The sequence below is a fragment of the Chiloscyllium plagiosum genome, unplaced genomic scaffold, assembly GCF_037043375.1.
Source record: "Chiloscyllium plagiosum isolate Xiang-an unplaced genomic scaffold, Cpla_swu_hap1 HiC_scaffold_1, whole genome shotgun sequence".
In the NCBI taxonomy this organism is placed as follows: domain Eukaryota; kingdom Metazoa; phylum Chordata; class Chondrichthyes; order Orectolobiformes; family Hemiscylliidae; genus Chiloscyllium; species Chiloscyllium plagiosum.
In genome coordinates, this window is record NW_028270139.1 from 182623772 (window position 1) to 182645926 (window position 22155).

Genomic DNA, 22155 nt, shown 5'->3' on the forward strand with positions numbered 1-22155 from the left:
GGGAGTATGGACTACATCCTGGTCACAGGGAGTAAGGACTACATCCTGGTCACGTGGAGTATACACTACATACTGGTCGTATGGAGTATAGACTACATCCTGGTCACGGGGAGTATGGACTACATCCTGGTCGTGTGGAGTACGGACTACATCCTGGTCGTGTGGAGTACGGACTACACCCTGGTCATGTGGAGTATGGACTACATCCTGGTCGTGTGGAGTATGGACTACACCCTGGTCATGTGGAGTATAGACAACATCCTGGTCACGTGGAGTATGGACTACACCCTGGTCATGTGGAGTATTGACAACACCCTGGTCACGTGGAGTGTCGACTGCATCCTGGTCGTGTGGAGGTTGACGAGGCCGGGGCTGCTGTTCTCGCACAGTCGCTGCCAGGAGAATGTTCTCTGTAACTGTATCTTCCTGAGATTCAAGCCACGGCTTTAGCCCCATCGCAGCACTGGAAGGTGCCTCCTTCTGTGCAGCAGCATCTTTCTTAGGTTTCACTTTGGGAGGTTGATGATGCTTAGCAACTGGGAGAAAGTGAGGACTGCAAATGCTGGAGATCAGAGTCAAAAAGGTGTGGTGCCTGAAAAGAACAGCAGGTCAGGCAGCATCCGAGGAGCAGGAGGACATTCCTGAAGAAGGGCTAGTGCCCGAAACATTGACTTTTCTGCTCCTCGGATGCTGCCTGACCTGCTGTCCTTTTCTAGCAACATACTTTTTGATGCCTAGCAACCTCTAACCACTTAACAAAACAATGCATCATATAACATTTGTCCCAACTGGGATCACCAACTCCTTCCTGAGTAATTTCTTGCCATTCCTTAATTTTACTGAAGTCAAAAGCCAATGGCCCTGAGACCAGCCATAAAGATGGTTATAAAGAGGAATGACGTTCCTGGAATCTCATGTTCCATGGAGCACCGTATCAGTCAGTGATCCCAATGGAACAATGGGATCTCCTACCTGTTGCCGTGATCTTATCGCCTCACAATGTCTTTGTTTTGTTCATTTTTCCATCTTTGTGCCATATTCTGGGTGCTTCACATCCATGATTGCGGACAGACACTGACTGCTGGCTTGATTTCACATTTCCGTAATCTAGACTGAGACATCTCCCACCAAGGAAGGAAAAGGACAGAGAATACTTGCACCCGTATGCACGAATCTACTCTCAGCACTCTGCCTTATTTCTCTTCTCTCCACAAAGTCTTAAAGTCTCGAGCTTATTCCGACTGGGTAGCTGTCTCTTATTAGTCTCTCTCACTGCTCAGGCACATTCAGCCTTCTCCACGATGCTGCCACAACCTTTCAATAGTCTTGGCTCAGCTGGAGTCCCCAGTCAGTCAGTCTCTACACTCCCCCCACCCCGAGGGGGAGCACGAGGCCCAGTCCCCCTTTCAGCCAAGACTCACCCATGCACCATTTCCTCCTTTACTTTTGTTTTTTTCAGATCCTGTATTAATTGGGATCCTGAACAGCACGGAAACAGACCCTTCGGTCCAACTTGTCCATGCCAACCAGGTCCCTTTTATATCTTTCCCCTCTCACCCTAAGCCTGTGCCCTCTGGTTCTGGACTCCCCGACCCCAGGGAAAAAAACCTTGTCTGTTTATTTTATCCATGCCCCTCATAATTTTATGAACCTCTATAAGGTCACCCCCTCAGCCTCCGATGCTCCAGGGAAAACAGCCCCAGCCTGTTCAGCCTCTCCCTGTAGCTCAGATCCTCCAACCCTGGCCACATCCTTGTAAATCTTTTCTGAACGCTTTCAAGTTTCACAACATCTTTCCGATAGGAAGGAGACCAGAATTGCACGCAATATTCCAACAGTGGCCTAACCAATGTCCTGTACACCCGTAACATGACCTCCCAACTCCTGTACTCAATACTCTGACCAATAAAGGAAAGCATACCAAACGCCTTCTTCACTATCCTATTGACCTGCAACTCCACTTTCAAGGAGCTATGAACCTGCACTCCAAGGTCTCTTTGTTCAGCAACACTCCCTAGGACCTTACCATTAAGTGTTTAAGTCCTGCTAAGATTTGCTTTCCCAAAATGCAGCACCTCGCATTTATCTGAATTAAACTCCATCTGCCACCTCTCAGCCCATTGGCCCATCTGGTCCAAATCCTGTTGTAATCTAAGGTAATCCTCTTCGCTGTCCACTACACCTCCAATTTTGGTGTCATCTGCAAAGTTACTAACTGTATCTCTTATGCTGACATCCAAATCATTTATGTAAATGACAAAAGTAGAGGACCCAGCACCGATCCTTGTGGCACTCCACTGGTCACAGGCCTCCAGTCTGAAAAACAACTCTCCACCACCACCCACTGTCTTCTACTTTTGAGCCAATTCTGTATCCAAATGGCTAGTTCTCCCTGCATTCCATGAGATCTAACCTTGCTGACAAATCTACCATGACAGACCTTGTTGAATGCTTTATTGAAGTCCACACAGTTCACAGTTCACTGCTCTGCCTTTATCAATCCTCTTTATTACTTCTTAAAAAAACTCAATCAAGATTGTGAGACATGATTTCCCACACACAAAGCCATGTTGACTATCCCGAATCAGTCCTTGCCTTTCCAAATACATGTACATCCTGTCCCTCAGGATTCCCTCCAACAACTTACCCACCACCAACGTCAGGCTCACTGACAATAGACAGTAGATGCAGGAGTAGGCCATTCTGCCCTTCGAGCCTGCACCACCATTCAATATGATCATGGCTGATCATCCTTAATCAGTATCCTGTTCCTGCCTTATCTCCAAAACACTTGATTCCACAATCCTTGAAAGCTCTATCCAACTCTTTCTTAAATGAATCCAGAGACTGGGCCTCCACTGCCCTCTGGGGCAGAGCATTCCACACACCCACCACTCTCTGGGTGAAGAAGTGTCTCCTCATCTCTGTCCTAAATGGTCTACCCCGTATTTCTAAGCTGTGTCCTCTGGTTCGGCACTCACCCATCAGCGGAAACATGTTTCCTGCCTCCAGAGTGTCCAATCCTTTCATAATCTTATATGTCTCAATCAGATCCCCTCTCAGTCTTTGAAGCTCAAGGGTATACAAGCCCAGTCGCTCCAGTCTTTCAGTGTAAGGTAGTCCCGACATTCCAGGAATTGACCTCGTGAACCTACGCTGCACTCCCTCAATAGCCAGAGTGTCTTTCCTCAAATTTGGAGACCAGAACTGCACACAGTACTCCAGGTGTGGTCTCACCAGGGCCCTGTACAGCTGCAGAAGAACCTCTTTGCTTCTGTTCTCAATCCCTCTTGTTATGAAGGCCAGCATGCTATTAGCCTTCTTCACTACCTGCTGTACCTGCATGCTTACCTTCATTGACTGGTGTACAAGAACACCCAGATCTCTCTGTACTGCCCCTTTACCTAAATTGATTCCATTTAGGTAGTAATCTGCCTTCCTGTTCTTGTCACCAAAGTGGATAACCATACATTTATCCACATTAAACTGCATCTGCCATGCATCTGACCACTCACCTAACCGAGGTAAAAACAATAACTGCAGATGCTGGAAACCAGATTCTGGATTAGTGGTGCTGGAAGAGCACAGCAGTTCAGGCAGCATCCAAGGAGCTTCAAAATCGACATTTCGGGCAAAAGCCCTTCATCAGGAATAAAGGCAGTGAGCCTGGAGCGTGGAGAGATAAGCTAGAGGAGGGTGGCGGTGGGGAGAAAGTAGCATAGAGTACAATGGGTGAGTGGAGGAGGGGATGAAGGTGATAGGTCAGGGAGGAGAGGGTGGAGTGGATAGGGGGAAAAGGAGATAGGCAGGTAGGACAATTCCAGACAAGTCATGGGGACAGTGCTGAGCTGGAAGTTTAAAACTAGGGTGAGGTGGGGGAAGGGGAAATGAGGAAACTGTTGAAGTCCACATTGATGCCCTGGGGTTGAAGTGTTCCGAGGCGGAAGATGAGGCGTTCTTCCTCCAAGCGTCTGGTGGTGAGGGAGCGACGGTGAAGGAGACCCAGGACCTCCATGTCCTTGGCAGAGTGGGAGGGGGAGTTGAAATGTTGGGCCACGGGGCGGTGTGGTTGATTGGTGCGGGTGTCCCGGAGATGTTCCCTAAAGCGCTCTGCTCAGAGGCGCCTAGTCTCCCCAATGTAGAGGGGACCGCATCGGGAGCAACGGATACAATAAATGATATTAGTGGATGTACAAGTAAAACTTTGATAGATGTGGAATGCTCCTTTCGGGCCTTGGATAGAGGTGAGGGGGGAGGTGTGGGCATAGGTTTTACAGTTCCTGCGGTGGCAGGGGAAGGTGCCAGGACGGGGGGGTGGGTTGTAGGGTGGCATGGACCTGACCAGGTAGTCACGGAGGGAACGGTCTTTGCAGAAGGCGGAAAGTGGGGGGAGGGAAATATATCCCTGGTGGTGGGGTCTGTTTGGAGGTGGCGGAAATGTCGGCGGATGATTTGGTTTATGCGAAGGTTGGTAGGGTGGAAGGTGAGCACCAGGGGCGTTCTGTCCTTGTTGCGGTTGGAGGGGTTGGGTCTGAGGGCGGAGGTGCGGGATGTGGATGAGATGCGTTGGAGGGCATCTTTAACCACGTGGGAAGGGAAATTGCGGTCTCTAAAGAAGGAGGCCATCTGGTGTATTCTGTGGTGGAACTGGTACTCCTGGGAGCAGATCTGGCGTAGGCGGAGGAATTGGGAATACGGGATGGCATTTTTGCAAGAGGTCGGGTGGGAAGAGGTGTAATCCAGGTAGCTGTGGGCGTCCGTGGGTTTGTAAAAAATGTCAGTGTCAAGTCGGTCGTCTTAATGGAGATGGAGAGGTCCTGGAAGGGGAGGGAGGTGTCAGAGATGGTCCAAGTAAATTTAAGGTCAGGGTGGAATGTGTTGGTGAAGTTGATGAATTGCTCAACCTCCTCGCGGCAGCACGAGGTGCCGCCAATGCAGTCATCAATGTAGCGGAGGAAGAGGTGGGGAGTGGTGCTGGTGTAATTACAGAAGATCAACTGCTCTACGTAGCCAACAAAGAGACAGGCATAGCTGGGGCCCATACATGTGCCCATGGCCTGTCCAGGTCACCCTGTAATCTCCTAACATCCTCATCACATTTCACCCTGCCACCCAGCTTTGTATCATCAACAAATTTGCTAATGTTATTGCTAATACCATCGTCTTTATCATTAACATATATTATGAAAAGCTGCGGTCCCAGTACTGATCCCTGCGGTACCCCACTGCTCACTGCCTGCCATTCCGAAAGGGAGCCGTTTATCACTACTCTTTGTTTCCCAGCAGCCAACTAACTTTCAATCCAAGTTCGTACTTTGCCCCCAATACCATGCGCCCTAATTTTGCTGACTAACCTCCTATGTGGGACTTTATCAAAAGCTTTCTGAAAGTCCAGGTACGCTACATCTACTGGATCTCCCTCATCCATCTTCAGAGTTACATCCTCAAAAAATTCCAGAAGATTAGTCAAGCATGATTTCCCCTTCATAAATACATGCTGACTCTGTCCTATCCTGTTACTGCTGTCCAGATGTGTCGTAATTTCATCCTTTATAATAGACTCTAGTATCTTTCCCACCACTGAGGTCAGAGTAACTGGTCTATAGTTTCCTGTTTTCTCTCTCCCACCTTTCTGTAAAAGTGGTACAACATTAGCCACTCTCCAATCCGCAGGAACCGATCCTGAATCTATAGAACATTGGAAAATAATCACCAACGCATCCACGATTTCTCGAGCCACCTCCTTCAGTACCTTGGGATGTAGACCATCAGGCCCCGGGGACTTATCAACCTTCAGACCTAACAGTCTCTCCAACGCCAATTCCTGGCAAATATAAATTCCCTTAAGTTCAGGTCCTTCAGCCACTGTTACTTCAGGGAGATTGCTTGTGTCTTCCCCAGTGAACACAGATCTGAAGTATCAATTCAATTCTTCTGCCATTTCTTTATTCCCCGTAATATATTCCCCTGTTTCTGTCTTCCAGGGCCCAATTTTAGTCTTAACCATTTTTTTGCCTTTCACATACCTAAAAAACCTTTTACTATCCTCCTTTATTTTTGGCCAGTTTACCTTCGTACCTCATTTTTTCTCTGCGTATTTCCTTTTTAGTAATCCTCTGTCCTTTAAAAGCTTCCCAGCCCTCCATTTTCCCACTTATCTTTGCTATGTTATACTTTTTCTCTTTTAACTTTATATGTTTCTTAACTTCCCTGGTCAGCCACGGCCGCCCATGCCTCCTCCTAGGATCTTTCTTCCTTTTTGGAATGAACTGATCCTGCACCTTCTGTATTATACACAGAAATATCTGCATTGTTCCTCCACTGCCATCCCTGCTAAGGTATTGCACCATTGAACTTTGGCCAACTCCTCCCTCATAGCTCCATAGTTCCCTTTATTCAACAGAAATATTGTCACTTCCAATTGTACCCTCTCCCTCTCAAATTGCAGATTGAAGCTTATTGTATTATGGTCACTACTTCACAATGGCTCCTTCACTTCGAGGTCACTGATCAAATCCGGTTCGTTACACAATACCAGATCCAGAATTGCCTTCTCCCTGGTCGGCTCCAGCACCAGCTGTTCTAAGAATCCATCTTGGAGGCACTCCACAAAGTCTCTTTCTTGAGGTCCAATACCATCCTGATTCTCCCAGTCTATCTGCATATTGAAACAACTGTAGTAGTAACATCTTTGCAACAGGCCAATTTCAGCTCCTGATTCAACTTACATCCAACATCCAGACTACAGTTTGGTGGCCTGTAGACAACTCCCAAGAGGGTCTTTTTACCCTTAGTATTTCTCAGCTCTATCCACACTGACTCTTCATCCCCTGATTCTAGGTCCCCCCCGCACAAGGGACTGAATATCATCCCTTACCAACATGGCCACCCCACCCCCTCTGCCCGTCAGTCTGTCCTTACGATAGCACGTGTGGCCTTGAATATTCATTTCCCAGGCCCTGTCCACTTGAAGCCACGTCTCAGTTATCCCCACAATATCGTATCTGCCAATTTCTAAAAGAGCCTCAAGCTCACCCATCTTATTTCTAATGCTTCTTGCATTCATGTATAGTATTTTTAATTTGTTACTGCCCTCACCCTTCCCATCAACTCCTATTTCACTCAACTTTACAGCATGATCCCTTTTTGAGTTTTCTGCCTCATTGATACAGTTTTCTTTCTTGACTTCCCTTGTTCTAACTTTCCCTTCAATTTCTTTCTTAAACACCCAGTTTGTCCCCTCCCCCCACTGGTCTATAGTTTCCTGGCTTGTCCTATCCACCCTTCTTAAACAGTGGCACCACGTTAGCCAACATCCAGTCTTCCGGCACCTCACCTGTGACTATTGATGACACAAATATCTCAGCAAGAGGCCCAGCAATCACTTCTCTAGCTTCCCACAGAGTTCTCGGGTACACCTGATCAGGTCCTGGGGATTTATTCATTCAATCTCTACTTCCGATACCAGATACATACATACATCTAGGCAAAAGTGAGGACTGCAGATGCTGGAAACTAGAGTTTAGATTGGAGTGGTGCTGGAAAAGCACAGCAGTTCAGGCAGCATCAGAGGAGCAGGAAAATCGACGTTTCGGGCAAAAGCCCTTCATCAGGAATAGAAGAAGGAAGCCTCCAGGGTGGAGAGATAAATGGGGGGGAGGAGGTAGCAAAGAGTACAACAGGTGAATGGAGATGGAGGTGATAGGTCAGATGGGAGGGTGGGACTGGATAGGTGGGAAGGGAGATTGGCCGGTAGGACAGGTCATGAGGATGTCCATGGTGGAGATGAGGCATTGGGGGCCAGGGAAACTGAAGTCTTGGAGGAGGTGGAGGGCATGGGTGGTGTCCCGAACGAATGTGGGGAGTTCCTGGACTAGGGGGGATAGGACAGTGTAGAGGTTGGTAGAGATGAGTTCGGTGGGGCAGGAGCTTGCTGAGACAATGGGTTGGCCAGGGTGGTCAGCCTTGTGGATCTTGGGAAGGAGGTAGAACCGGGCAGTGCGGGGTTCCCGGACTATGAGGTTGGAAGCTGTGGGTGGGAGATCTCCTGAGGTGATGAGGTTCTGTATGGTCTGGGAGATGATGGTTTGGTGATGGAGGGTGGGGTCATGGTCAAGGGGCAGTAGGAAGAGGTGTCCTCGAGTTGGCGTTTGGCTTCAGCGGTGTAGAGGTCAATGTGCCAGACTACCACTGCACCCTCTTTATCCGCTAGCTTGATGGTGAGGTCGGGATTGGAGCAGAGGGATTGGAGGGCTGCGCGTTGTGAGGGTGAGAGGTTGGAGTGGGGAGGGGGGGTAGACAGGTTGAGGCGGTTAATGTCCCAGCAGCAGTTGGAAATGAAGAGGTCGAGGGCGGGTAATAGGCCAGCACGTGGTGTCCAGGTGGATGCAGTGTGTTGGAGGTGGGCGAAGGGGTCCTCGGAAGGTGGGCAGGAATCCTGATTGTGAAAGTAAGCTCAGAGGCGGAGGCAGTGGAAGAATTGTTCGATGTCACGGCGTGTATTAAATTCATTGATGCGTGGACGGAGGGGGATGAAGGTGAGGCCTTTGCTGAGGACTGATCATTTGTCCTCAGTGAGGGGGAGGTCTGGGGGGATGGTGAAAACTCAGCAGGACTGGGAGCTGGGATCTGGTGTGGGTGTGGAGTTGGGAGTGGGGGCAGAACCTGTAACTGGAGTGGGTGTGATGGTGGGGGGAATGGGGGTGGAGTCATGAGCAGGGGTAGTGTTCCCCTCGGGGTTCTGGGGGCTGGGAATGGTGACAGTGGGATCTGTGGGGGCCGTGTCAGCAGAATGCAGGTGAGTGGCGTTGGTGGGGGCAGAAGTGGTGGCAGACACAGCAGTAGAGGGGGCGGAAGTCACTGAATGTGTCTTCCTCTCCTGATGTCCCCAACAGTACCCTTCCACTGACACTCATTCGTTTGGCTGAACTGGTCCTCACCCTTAACAATTTCTCCTTTGAATCCTCCCACTTCCTCCAGACCAATGTGGTAGCCGTAGGCACCCGTATGGGCCCCAGCTATGCCTGTCTCTTTGTTGGCTACGTAGAGCAGCTGATCTTCCGTAATTACACCAGCACCACTCCCCACTTCTTCCTCCGCTACATTGATGACTGCATTGGCGCCACCTCGTGCTCCCGCGAGGAGGTTGAGCAATTCATCAACTTCACCAACACATTCCACCCTGACCTTAAATTTACTTGGACCATCTCTGACACCTCCCTCCCCTTCCTGGACCTCTCCACCTCCATTAATGACAACCGACTTGACACCGACATATTTTACAAACCCACCGACTCCCACAGCTACCTGGATTACACCTCTTCCCACCCTACCTCCTGCAAAAATGCCATCCCGTATTCCCAATTCTTCCGCCTCCGCTGTATCTGCTCCCAGGAGGACCAGTTCCACCACAGAACACACCAGATGGCCTCCTTCTTTAGAGACCGCAATTTCCCTTCCCACGTGGTTAAAGATGCCCTCCAACGCATCTCATCCACATCCCGCACCTCCGCCCTCAGACCCCATCCCTCCAACCGTAACAAGGACAGAATGCCCCTGGTGCTCACCTTCCACCCTACCAACCTTCGCATAAACCAAATCATCCGCCGACATTTCCGCTACCTCCAGGGATATATATTTCCCTCCCCACCCCTTTCCGCCTTCTGCAAAGACCGTTCCCTCCGTGACTACCTGGTCAGGTCCACGTCCCCAAACAACCCACCCTCCCATCCTGGCACCTTCCCCTGCCACCGCAGGAATTGCAAAACCTGTGCCCACACCTCCTCCCTCACCTCCATCCAAGGCCCGAAAGGAGCCTTCCAAATCCATCAAAGTTTTACTTGCACATCCACCAATATCATTTATTGTATCCGTTGCTCCCGATGTGGTCTCCTCTACATTGGGGAGACTGGACGCCTCCTAGCAGAACGCTTTAGGGAACATCTCCGGGACACCCACACCAATCAACCACACCGCCCCGTGGCCCAACATTTCAACTCCCCCTCCCACTCTGCCGAGGACATTGAGGTCCTGGGCCTCCTTCACCGCCGCTCCCTCACCATTAGACGCCTGGAGGAAGAACATCTCATCTTCCACCTCAGAACACTTCAACCCCAGGGCATCAATGTGGACTTCAACAGTTTCCTCATTTCCCCTTCCCCCCCCATGTCACCCCAGTTCCAGCCTTCCAGCTCAGCATCGCCCTCATGATCTGTCCTACCTGCCTTTCCACATATCCCCTCCACCCAACCCTCTGACCTATCACCTCCACCCCCATTCACCCATTGTACTCTTTGCTAGCCCCCCCCCCTCCATTTATCTTTCCACCCTGGAGGCTTCCTGCCTCTATTCCTGATGAAGGGCTTTTGCCCGAAGTGTTGGTTTTCCTACTCCTCGGATGCTGCCTGACCTGCTGAGCTTTTCCAGCACCACTTTGATCTAAACATACATACATCTTTTTCTTCACTAAAACTAAGAATTCGAGTCTTATTTCAAGAAGTTTTATTTTTTCATGAATTCAGGGAGAGGCTGAGACCGTCTCCACTGTCTCACTGCTCTCTCTCTTGAGCTGAAAAGTCAGCCTATACTTAAACAATGATACAAACAACTTTGCTTACATTCCGCAGTTTACAATAATTCATGATAAAGATAAGGACAGTGCAGCTCTCTCCTTGTTGCTCAAGGACAGAGAAGTTAACGAACTCAGGAAGCACCCCCACTAACGAGCCTCTGATATACTCCCTATATTTCATCAAATTATAATTACACAACCTCAGTCTTTATCGCCAGCAGTATTTCCTGAGTAAGCAAGATGCTGAAAGTCAAGATACCTTTTACCGTGGTCAAGTATCCCATCATGCAGCAATATGCCAAGTCCTTAGTACTTCCACATCGGGTTAGGATGGAGCTGGAGGGTCTGGTTTGGACAGTCTTTGGAAGGTTGGTGTGGCCTGTTTTCACACTATAGGGATTTTATGATTTTGTGAAAGGTTGAGGAGGTTACTGACGGAACAGTGTAAAAAAGAATGTAAGTGCAATAAAATTCACCACATCTCCTTTCAGAATGGTTCAATCCAAGGTGCATGAACATAGCTGCAAGGGAATACTGTATTTAATGTGCATCATGCCAGGCAGCGCCTGCTGCACTTTTCCAGCACCACACTTTTCAGCTCTGATCTCCAGCATCTGCAGTCCTTACTTTCTCCTAGTTGATCCTAACCTACTGTGAATCCTCTTGCAAGGATGCCTTCCTTGAAAAAGATCTCCTCCTCCCTGTATAAGGATCTCAGTGAGTCCCTCTCTCACTGCACCACCAGGACAGAACCCCACTGGTCCTCACCCTCCACCCCACCAACCTCCGGATACATCGTATCATCCGTCGTCATTTCCGCCACCTCCAAACGGACCCCACCACCAGGGATATATTCCCCTCCCCACCCCTATCAGCGTTCCGGAGAGACCACTCCCTCCGCGACTCCCTCGTCAGGTCCACACTCCCCACCAACCCAAACTCCACTCCCGGCACCTTCACCTGCAACCGCAAGAAGTGCAAACTTTGCGCCCACACCTCCCCCCAAGACCCCAATGGATCCTTCCATATCCGTCGCAAATTCACCTGCACCTCCACACATATCATTTACTGTATCCGCTGCACCCGATGTGGCCTCCTCTATATTGGGGAGACAGGCTGCCTACTTCGGAACGTTTCAGGGAACACCTCTGGGACACCCGCACCAACCAATCCAACTGCCCCATGGCTGAACACTTTAACCCCTCCCACTCTGCCGAGGACATGCAGGTCCTTGACCTCCTCCATCACCAGACCATGGCAACACGACGCCTGGAGGAAGAGCACCTCATCTTCCGCCTAGGAACCCTCCAACCACACGGGATGAATGCAGATTTCTCCAGCTTCCTCATTTCCCCTTCCCCCACCTTATCTCCGTCCCAACCCCCAGATTCAGCACTGCCTTCTTGACCTGCAATCTTCTTCTCGACCTCTCCGCCCCCACCCCCTCTCCGGCCTATCACCCTCACCTCCTTTCACCTATTGTATTCCCAGCACCCCTCCCCCAAATTTCCCCCCTCCCACCTTTTATCTCAGCCCGCTTGGCACACCAGCCTCATTCCTGAAGAAGGGCTTATGCCCGAAACATCGATTCTCCTACTCCTCAGATGCTGCCTGGCCTGCTGCGCTTTTCCAGCAACACACATTTCAACCCTTAATGTGCATCATGCCAGCAAAATTGCCCAAAGACCATGCAGAGGAAATACATGCACTTCTGAACCTGGTTAAAAATCACACAACACAGGGTTAGAGTCCAACAGGTTTATTTGGAAGCACTAGCTTTCGGAACGCGGCTCCTTCATCAAGTGGTTGAGGTGAATAGGATCGTAAGACACAGAATTTATAGTAAAAATTTACAATGTGATGAAACTGGAATTATATATTGAAAAAAAGACCTGGATTGTTTGTTAAGCCTCATCTTTTAGAATGAAGATGTTGGTTTCAGTTCTTTCATATGTAAACGGCAGAACATTTAAAAGTTACATTCTAAAGTGAACTTGAACAATTGGTGTCATGTCGGCCCAGATAATACATTGAAGGTGTTAGCTGCCCTTTGTGAGGCTGTCTGTGCCACAACGGTCAGACTGATTCTCATCTAAAAATGGAGTTACAGAATCTTACAAGGATTCATGCAGTTTTTAAGCAAAGTAAAATGTAATTCTGCAAATACAAATTCACGCCCACAAACTTGTATGTGTACATGTGTGCATGTGGGGGGGTGCAGGGTTTATGAGTGTCTGTGAGAGAGTGTGTGTATGTGTGCGAGTGTAAACGGGTATAGGTCTGTGAGATGGTGCATATGTGAGTGTGCAAGTGTATGAGAGAGAGTCTGTATGTGCGTGCGCAATGGGGTCACCTATAGTGTGATGTGAACCCAAGGTCCTGGTTGAGGCCATCCCCATGGATACTGAACTTGGCTATCAGCCTCTGCTCAGCCACTTTGCGTTGTTGCCTGCCCCGAGGTCCACCTTGGAGGATGGTCACCTGAAGATCCAAGGTTGAATGGTCCCGGACCACTGAAGTGTTTTCCGACTGGGAGAGAACACTCCTGTCTGTTGATTGTTGTGTGGTGCCCATTCATCCGTTGTTGTAGCCTTTGCTCGGTTTCCCCAATGTACCATGCCTCGAGGCATCCTTACCTGCAGTGTATGAGATAGACAACATTGGCTGAATCGCATGAGTAGCTGTCACATACATGATGGGAGGTGTCCCCATGTGTAATAGTGGTGTCTGAGTCAACACTCTGACCTCTTCTGGACACAGATACGTGCTGCAACCGACACGGTAGCCTTCATTGTCCAGTACTTCCCGAGAGCTGAACGACTGCACTATTTTCTCCACAGTTTGCAACACATTATCAATGATCAACGTTTGTGAGAAGATTTGTAGCTCGGGTGCTCGTTGCTGTGGTTCTGTTCGCCGAGCTGGAAGTTTTTGTTGCAAACATTTCGTCCCCTGTCTAGCTGACATCCTCAGTGCTTGGGAGCCTCCTGTGAAGCGCTTCTGTGGTGTTTCCTCCGGCATTTATAGTGGCCTGTCCCTGCCGCTTCCGGTTGTCAGTTTCAGCTGTCCGCTGTAGGGGCCGGTATATTGGGTCCAGGTCGATGTGTTTGTTGATGGAGTTTGTGGATGAGTGCCATGCTTCTAGGAATTCCCTGGCTGTTCTTTGTTTGGCTTGCCCTATAATGGTAGTGTTGTCCCAGTCGAATTCATGTTGCTTGTCGTCTGCGTGTGTGGCTACTAGGGATAGCTGGTCGTGTCGTTTTGTGGCTAGTTGATGTTCGTGGATGCGGATCGTTAGCTGTCTTCCTGTTTGTCCTATATAGTGTTTTGTGCAGTCCTTACGTGGGATTTTGTACACTACATTAGTTTTGCTCATACTGGGTATCGGGTCCTTCGTTCTGGTGAGTTGTTGTCTGAGTGTGGCTATTGGTTTGTGTGCTGTTATAAGTCCTAGTGGTCGCAATCTCTGTCAGTTCAGAGATATTCTTGATGTATGGTAGTGTGGCTAGTCCTTTGGGTTGCGGCATGTCCTTGTTCCGTTGTCTTTCCCTTAGGCATCTGTTGATGAAATTGCGAGGATATCCGTTTTTGGCGAATACCTTGTATAGGTGTTCCTCTTCCTCTTTTTGCAGTTCTGGTGTACTGCAGTGTGTTGTGGCCCTTTTGAATAGTGTCCTGATGCAACTTTGTTTGTGTTTATTGGGGTGGTTGCTTTCATAGTTCAGGACTTGGTCTGTGTGTGTGGCTTTCCTGTGTACCTTTGTGGTGAATTCTCCGTTTGGTGTTATCTGAACCATCACGTCTAGGAATGGGAGTTGGTTGTCCTTTTCTTCCTCTCTCGTGAATTGGATTCCTGTGAGTGTGGCGTTGATGATCCGGTGTGTTTTCTCTATTTCCGTGTTTTTAATGATTACAAAGGTGTCATCTACGTATCTGACCCAGAGTTTGGGTTGAATTTGTGGTATGACTGTTTGTTCTAACCTTTGCATTACTGCTTCTGCTGTGAGTCCCGAGATCGGTGAGCCCATGGGTGTTCTGTTGATTTGTTCGTATATCTGGTTGTTGCATATGAAGTGTGTTGTGAGGCACAGGTCCAGGAGTTTGAGTATGCCGTCTTTGTTGATGGGTTCAACGTCCTGTTGTCTGTTAAGTCTGTTCAGCAGGTTGGCTATTGTTTCTCTGGCTAGGGCTTTGTCAATAGAGGTGAACAGTGCTGTTACATCGAATGAGACCATGGTTTCTTCCTTGTCTATGTGTATATTTCTGATGATGTCCAAGAATTCCTGTGTTGATTGTATAGAGTGTCTGGATCCGCTGATCAGGTGTTTCAGTTTATGCAGCAGTGCACTGAAAGTTAGTGCTTCCAAATAAACCTGTTGTACTATAACCTGGTGTTGTGTGATTTTTAACTTTGTATACTGCAGTCCAACACCGGTATCTCCAAATCAATTCTGAACATGAGTATGTTTCACTTTGAAGAGCCTCAGTATAATTACAATCCTCTCCACACCAGCATAGTGTGTGTGTTTCTGCTGACACTGCTGAGAGTTACTCTCTCAGACTGAACCCCAGATGATTTTCACCCTCCACTGTCCCATGGAGTGTGGAGGACAGCAGAGGGCGGCATTGTATCACATTAAACACAGAGGGAGCAATCTGGAGAGAGGCCCAGAACTTTCTCTCTCTCCCTTGCTCTATATGTTACAGCTTTTCTCCCTGTGTGTCCATTCGCATGTACATCTGTGTGTGTCAGCATGTGTGCATGTTTCAGTGTGTCTGTATGTGTGTACGTGTGTGTGTTAGTGTCTCAGTGTGTGCCTCTTAGTTTCTGCATTTGTCTGTGTTTCTGCAAATGTTTTTATCTCTGTCGAACTGTCTGTGTGCTTGTAGCTGAGTCTGTGTGCTGATATACATGAGTGTATGCACTTGTGTCTCTGTGCCTGTGTCTCTGTGCAATGATTTCGCTGTTCTCTTAGGGGTGAATCCATTGAAATGGTCTCACCCCTTTCTCCTTTTTGTCTTTTGTGTTTAAGGTGATACAACACTGATGGTCATGTTCATGCGTGTTTGCCACTGCAACACAGGTATGTTTAAACTAAAACGTGGGGCAGAGGGGACAATCTGGAAATTTAAGAAGGAAGTTAAAGGGAGAGTGAGAATAAGAGAAGTTAAGAAAGACAACAGAATCAACAAAGCAGAAAACTCAAGAAGGGATCATACAGTGTGGTCAAGTGAAATAGGGATTGATAGGAAGGGTGAGGGGAGTAACAAATTAAAAATATTATATATGAATGCATAAAGCATAAGAGCTTGAGGCTCAGTTGGAAATTGGCAGTTACGATGTTGTGGGGATAACTGAGACGTGGCTTCAAGTGGACAGGGCGTGGGATATTAATATTCAAGGCTATACTTGATATCGTAAGGACAGACTGACGAGCAGAGGGGGTAGGGTGGCCCTGTTGGTGAGGAATGATATTCAGTCCTTGCGGGGGGGAGGGAATAGAATCAGAGGATGTCGAGTCTGTATGGATAGAGCTGAGAAATTCTAAGGGTTGAAAGACCCTAATGGGAGTTATCTACAGGCCCCCAAACAGTAGCCTGGATGTAAGGTGTAAGTTGAATAGGAAGTTGAAATTGGTCTGTCGCAAAGGTATTACTACAGCTGTTATGGGGGATTGCAACATGCAGGTAGACTGGGAGAATCAGGATGGTACTGGACCCCAAGAAAGGGAGTTTGTGGAGTGCCTCCGAAATGGATTCTTAGAACAGCTTGTGCTGGAGCCGATCAGGGAGAAGGCAATTCTGGATCTGGTGTTGTGCAACAAACCGGATTTGATCAGGGACGTCAAAGTAAAGGAGCCATTAGGAGGTAGTGACCATAATATGATAAGTTTTAATCTGCAATGTGAGAGGGAGAAGGGAGAATCGGGAGTGTCAGTATTGCAGTTGAACAAAGGGAACTATGGAGCTATGAGAGAGGAGCTGGCCAAAGTTCAATGGTTCAATACCTGAGCAGTGGACTAAAAATGGTTAGGACTAAAATTGGGCCCTTGAAGACAGAAGCAGGAGAATATATTACGGGGAACAAAGAAATGGCAGAAGAATTAATTACTTCAGATCTGTGTTCACTGGGGAAGACACAAGCAATTTCCCTGAGGTAACAGTGGCTGAAGGAACTGAACTTAAGGGAATTTATATTTGCCAGGTCTTGATGTTGGAGAGACTGTTAGGTCTGAAGGTTGATACCCTGATGGTCTACATCCCAGGGTACTGAAGGAGGTGGCTCTGGAAATCGTGGATGCGTTGGTGATTATTTTCCAATGTTCTATAGATTCAGGATCAGTTCCTGCGGATTGGAGGGTGGCTAATGTTGTCCCACTTTTTAAGAAAGGAGGGAGAGAGAAAACAGGGAATTATAGACCAGTTACTCTGACCTCAGTGGTGGGAAAGATGCTGGAGTCAATTATAAAGGATGAAATTACGACACATCTGGATAGCATTAACAGGATAGATCAGAGTCAGCATGTATTTATGAAGGGGAAATCATGCTTGACTAATCTTCTGGACTTTTTTGAGGATGTTGCTCTCAAAATGGACAAGGGAGATCCAGTGGATGTAGTGTGCCTGGACCTTCAGAAAGCCTTTGATAAAGGCCCACATAGGAGATATGTGAGCAAAATTAGGGCACATGGTACTGGGGACAAAATACTGACTTGGATCGAAAATTGACTTGCTGACAGAAAGAAAAGAGTAGGGATAAACAGGAATGGCAGGCGGTGACCCGTGGGTCACCAAATATTAGCAAATTTGCTGATGACACAAAGCTGGGTGGTAGGGTGAAATGTGAGGAGGATGTTATGAGTATACAGGATGACGTGGACAGATGCATGGCAGATGCAGTTTAATGTGGATAATTTTCACAGGTCGATGCAACATCGAGGGCCGAAGGGCCTACACTGCACTGTAACATTCTATGCTTTATGTTCTGATGATTTTTAAATGGCCAAATAGGAGATTGTCTGACAGACTGTAAATCACTCACTACTCAGTGACAATATGGATATTTCACAGATTCCCAAGAACTCCCTAACAGGCAAACAAACCGAACATTCCCGACTCACTATAACTCAAACCACTAATAACATCCCTGCACCATGGACATGAGACAATGCAAAAAGGTTAGTACGGACTGAATATACAGTCCTCAGATTGCTAGACAGCAGTTCCTGGTGCCTCCAATAGGGGGAATGATAGTTACCCAACAGGGAAACAGAGAGAATTACAGACTGACCAGACTATCCGGATGGTATTTCTAGATGTATCCAATAGAGGGCATGGCAAAGCACAACTATGGGAACCAAGGACGAAACAATTAACACAAACACTCAGGTGGCAATTCCACATTTCTCCAATAGGGGGGCTGACAGCACACCAACAGGAGAACAGGGAGGATTTCATCCAGACACCGCAGAGCGAAAGGATTTGGAGATGCCGGAGGCGCCACAACCTTGAAATTAGATGAAGTCCACGCTCTGATCCTGTGCTCAGGATACAGCATTACAATTACCCGATATTGCCAAACAGACAAGGCAACAAAACTACACAACGTACACGCACATCAAGAACAAAAAACTGGTGAAATTTGGCATTCGCACCAGTAATAGATTAGATTAGATTAGATTACTTACAGTGTGGAAACAGGCCCTTCGGCCCAACAAGTCCACACCGACCCGCCGAAGCGTAACCCACGCATACCCCTACATTTACCACTTTAACCTAACACTACGGGCAATTTAGCATGGCCAATTCACCTGACCCGCACATCTTTGGACTGTGGGAGGAAACCGGAGCACCCGGAGGAAACCCACGCAGACACGGGGAGAATGTGCAAACTCCACACAGTCAGTCGCCTGAGTCGGGAATTGAACCCGGGTCTCTGGCGCTGTGAAGCAGCAGTGCTAACCACTGTGCCACCGTGCCGCCCACATTATTACTGTGAGGAAGTCTATTATCAACTTATCAGACCACACCCTTCAACTGGAAGAGATTGAAGTCCTAAGCAGGGATCTCAACTTCTGCCCCACCACCAAAACGGACCCATTGGTTCTTGCAGCAGACAAGGAGGAGTTCATCAGACGAATGACACTCCGGGAATTCTTTCAAGGTGCCAGTGATCCCAACGAGCCCATTGATGAACTGGAACAGTTATGGGGGATTTCAACATGCAGGTAGACTGGGAGAATCAGGAAAAGGAGTTTGTGGAGTGCCTCCCAGATGAATTCTTAGAACAGCTGGTGCTGGAGCCTACCAGGGAGAAGGCAATTCTGGACCTGGTGTTGTGCAACGAACCGGATTTGATCAGGAACCTCGAAGTGAAGGAGCCATTAGGAGGTAGTGACCATAATATGATAAGTTTTAATCTGCAATGTGAGAGGGAGAAGGGAGAATCGGGAGTGTCAGTATTGCAGTTGAACAAAGGGAACTATGGAGCTATGAGGGAGGAGCTGGCCAAAGTTCAATGGTGCAATACCCTAGCAGGGATGGCAGTGGAGAAACAATGGAGGATATTTCTGTGTATAATACAGAAGTTGCAGGATCAGTTCATTCCAAAAAGGAAGAAAGATCCTAGGAGGAGGCATGGGTGGCCGTGGCTGATGAGGGAAGTTAAGAAACATATAAAGTTAAAAGAGAAAAAGTATAACATAGCAAAGATAAGTGGGAAAACAGAGAACTGGGGAGCTTTTAAAGAACAACAGAGGATAACTAAGAAGGAAATACGCAGAGAAAAAATGAGGTACGAAAGTAAACTGGCCAAAAATATAAAGGGGGATAAGTAAAAGTTTTTTTTAAGTATGTGAAAGGAAAAAAATGGTTAAGACTAAAATTGGGCCCTTGAAGACAGAAACAGGTGAATATATTATGGGGAACAAAGAAATGGCAGAAGAGTTGAATTGGTACTTCAGATCGTGTTCACTGGGGTAGACACAAGCAATCTCCCTGAGGTAATAGTGGCTGAAGGACCAAAACTTAAGGGAATTTATATTTGCCAGGAATTGGTGTTGGAGAGACTGTTGGGTCTGAAGGTTGATAAGTCCCTGGGGCCTGATGGTCTATACCCCAGGGTACTGAAGGAGGTGGCTCTAGAAATCATGGATGCGTTGATGATTATTTTCCAATGTTCTATAGATTCAGGATCAGTTCCTGCGGATTGGAGGGTGGATAATGTTGTCCCACTTTTTAAGAAAGGAGGGAGAGAGAAAACAGGGAATTATAGACCAGTTAGTCTGACCTCAGTGGTGAGAAAGATGCTAGAGTCAATTATAAAGGATGAAATTACGACACATCTGGATAGTAGTAACAGGATAGGTCAGAGTCAGCATGGATTTATGAAGGGAAATCATGCTTGACTAATCTTCTGGAATTTTTTGAGAATGTAACTCTGAAGATGGACGAGGGAGATCCAGTGGATGTAGTATACCTGGACTTTCAGAAAGCCTTTGATAAAGTCCCACATAGGAGGTTAGTGAGCAAAATTAGGGTGCATGATATTGGGGGCAAAATACTGACTTGGATTGAAAATTGGTTGGCTGACAGGAAACAAAGAGTAGTGATAAACGGCTCCCTTTCGGAATGGCTGGCGCTAACCAGTGGGGTACCGCAGGGATCAGTGCCGGGACCGCAGCTTTTTACAATATACATTAATGATATAGATGAAGGTCGTAAAAGTAATATTAGCAAATTTGCTGATAATACAAAGCTGGGTGGCAGGGTACATTTGAGGAGGATGTTCGGAGATTACAGGGTGACCTGGATAGGCTAGATGAGTGGGCAGATGCATGGCAGATGCAGTTTAGTGTGGATAAATGTGTGGTTATCCACTTTGGTGGCAAGAACAAGAAGGCAGGTTACTCTCTAAATGGAGTCAAGTTAGGTAAAGGGGCAGTACAGAGAGATCTGGGTGTTCTTGTACATCAGTCAATGAAAGCAAGCATGCAGGTACAGCAGGTAGTGAAGAAAGCTAATAGCATGTTGGCCTTCATAACAAGAGGAATTGAGTATAGAAGCAAAGAGATTCTTCTGCAGCTGTATAGGACCCCGGTGAGACCGCACCTGGAATATTGTGCGCAGTTTTGGTCTCCAAATTTGAGGAAGGACATTCTGGCTATTGAGGGAGTGCAGCATGGGTTCACGAGGTCAATTCCTGGAATGGAGGGACTATCTTACGTTGAAATATTGGACCTACTGGGCTTGTATACCCTTGTGTTTAGAAGGCTGAGAGGAGATCTGATTGAGACGTCTAAGATTATTAAAGGATTGGACACTCTGAAGGCAGGAAGCATGTTTCCGTTGATGGGGGAGTCCCGAACCAGAGGACACAGTTTAAGAATTAGAACAGAGTTGAGGAGAAACTTCTTCACCCAGAGAGAGTGGTGGGTGTATGGAATGTTCTGCCCCAGAAGGCAGTGGAGGCCAATTATCTAGATACTTTCAAGAAAGAGATGGATAGAGCTCTTAAGGATAGTGGAATCAAGGGTTATGGGGATAAGGCAGGAACAGGATACTGATTGAGGATGATCAGCCATGATCATAATGAATGGTGGTGCTGGCTCGAAGGGCGGAATGGCCTACTCCTGCACCTATTGTCTATTGTAGAGGAGTGACCAAAGAAGGTGTCAACTTGGAGCCCACCAGAGGGCCGCTGCCCTGTGCTTGACATGTATGCTCAAACCTGAAAATGTGTTGCTGGAAAAGCGCAGCAGGTCAGGCAGCATCCAGGGAACAGGAGAATCGACGTTTCGGGCATAAGCCCTTCTTCATGTATGCTCAAACCATCAGGAAATATATAAATGCCAGATTCATCAGCAGCACCAACAAGGTCGAGCAAAACATCACCCGTTCACAATGCAATGCCATCCATGCTCTCAAAACCAATCATAACATTGTCATCAAACTAGCAGATAAAGAAGGAGCCATTGTCATTCAGAATAGAACAGATTACTGCAAGGATGTTTACCGACAACTGAACAACCAGGAACACTACAGGCAACTACCGACCAAAGAACACACCCGTGAACTAAACACATTGATCAGGACTTTGGATCCAGTCCTTCAGAGTTCCCTACGCTCCCTTATACCACGTACTTCTCGTGTAGGCAACTTCTACTGCCTTCCAAAGGTACACGAAGCCAACACACCAGGATGTCCCATCATGTCGGGCAATGGGACCCTTTCTGACTGTCTCTCCGGCTACGTCAAAGGCATCTTGAAACCTATTGTACAGGGGAGCTCCAGCTTCTGTCACGACATGACAGATTTCTTACAGAAACTCAGCACCCACGGACCAGTCGAACCGGGAACATTGCTCGTCACAATGAACGTTTCCGCACTCTACACCAGTATCCCCCACAATGATAGCATCACGGCAACAGCCTCAGTACTCAACACCAACAACTGCTAATCTCCAAACACCACCCTACAACTCATCCGCTTTATCCTCGATCACAACATCTTCACCTTTGACAAACAGTTCTTCATCCAGACACACGGAACAGCCATGGGGACCAAATTTGCACCCCAATATGCCA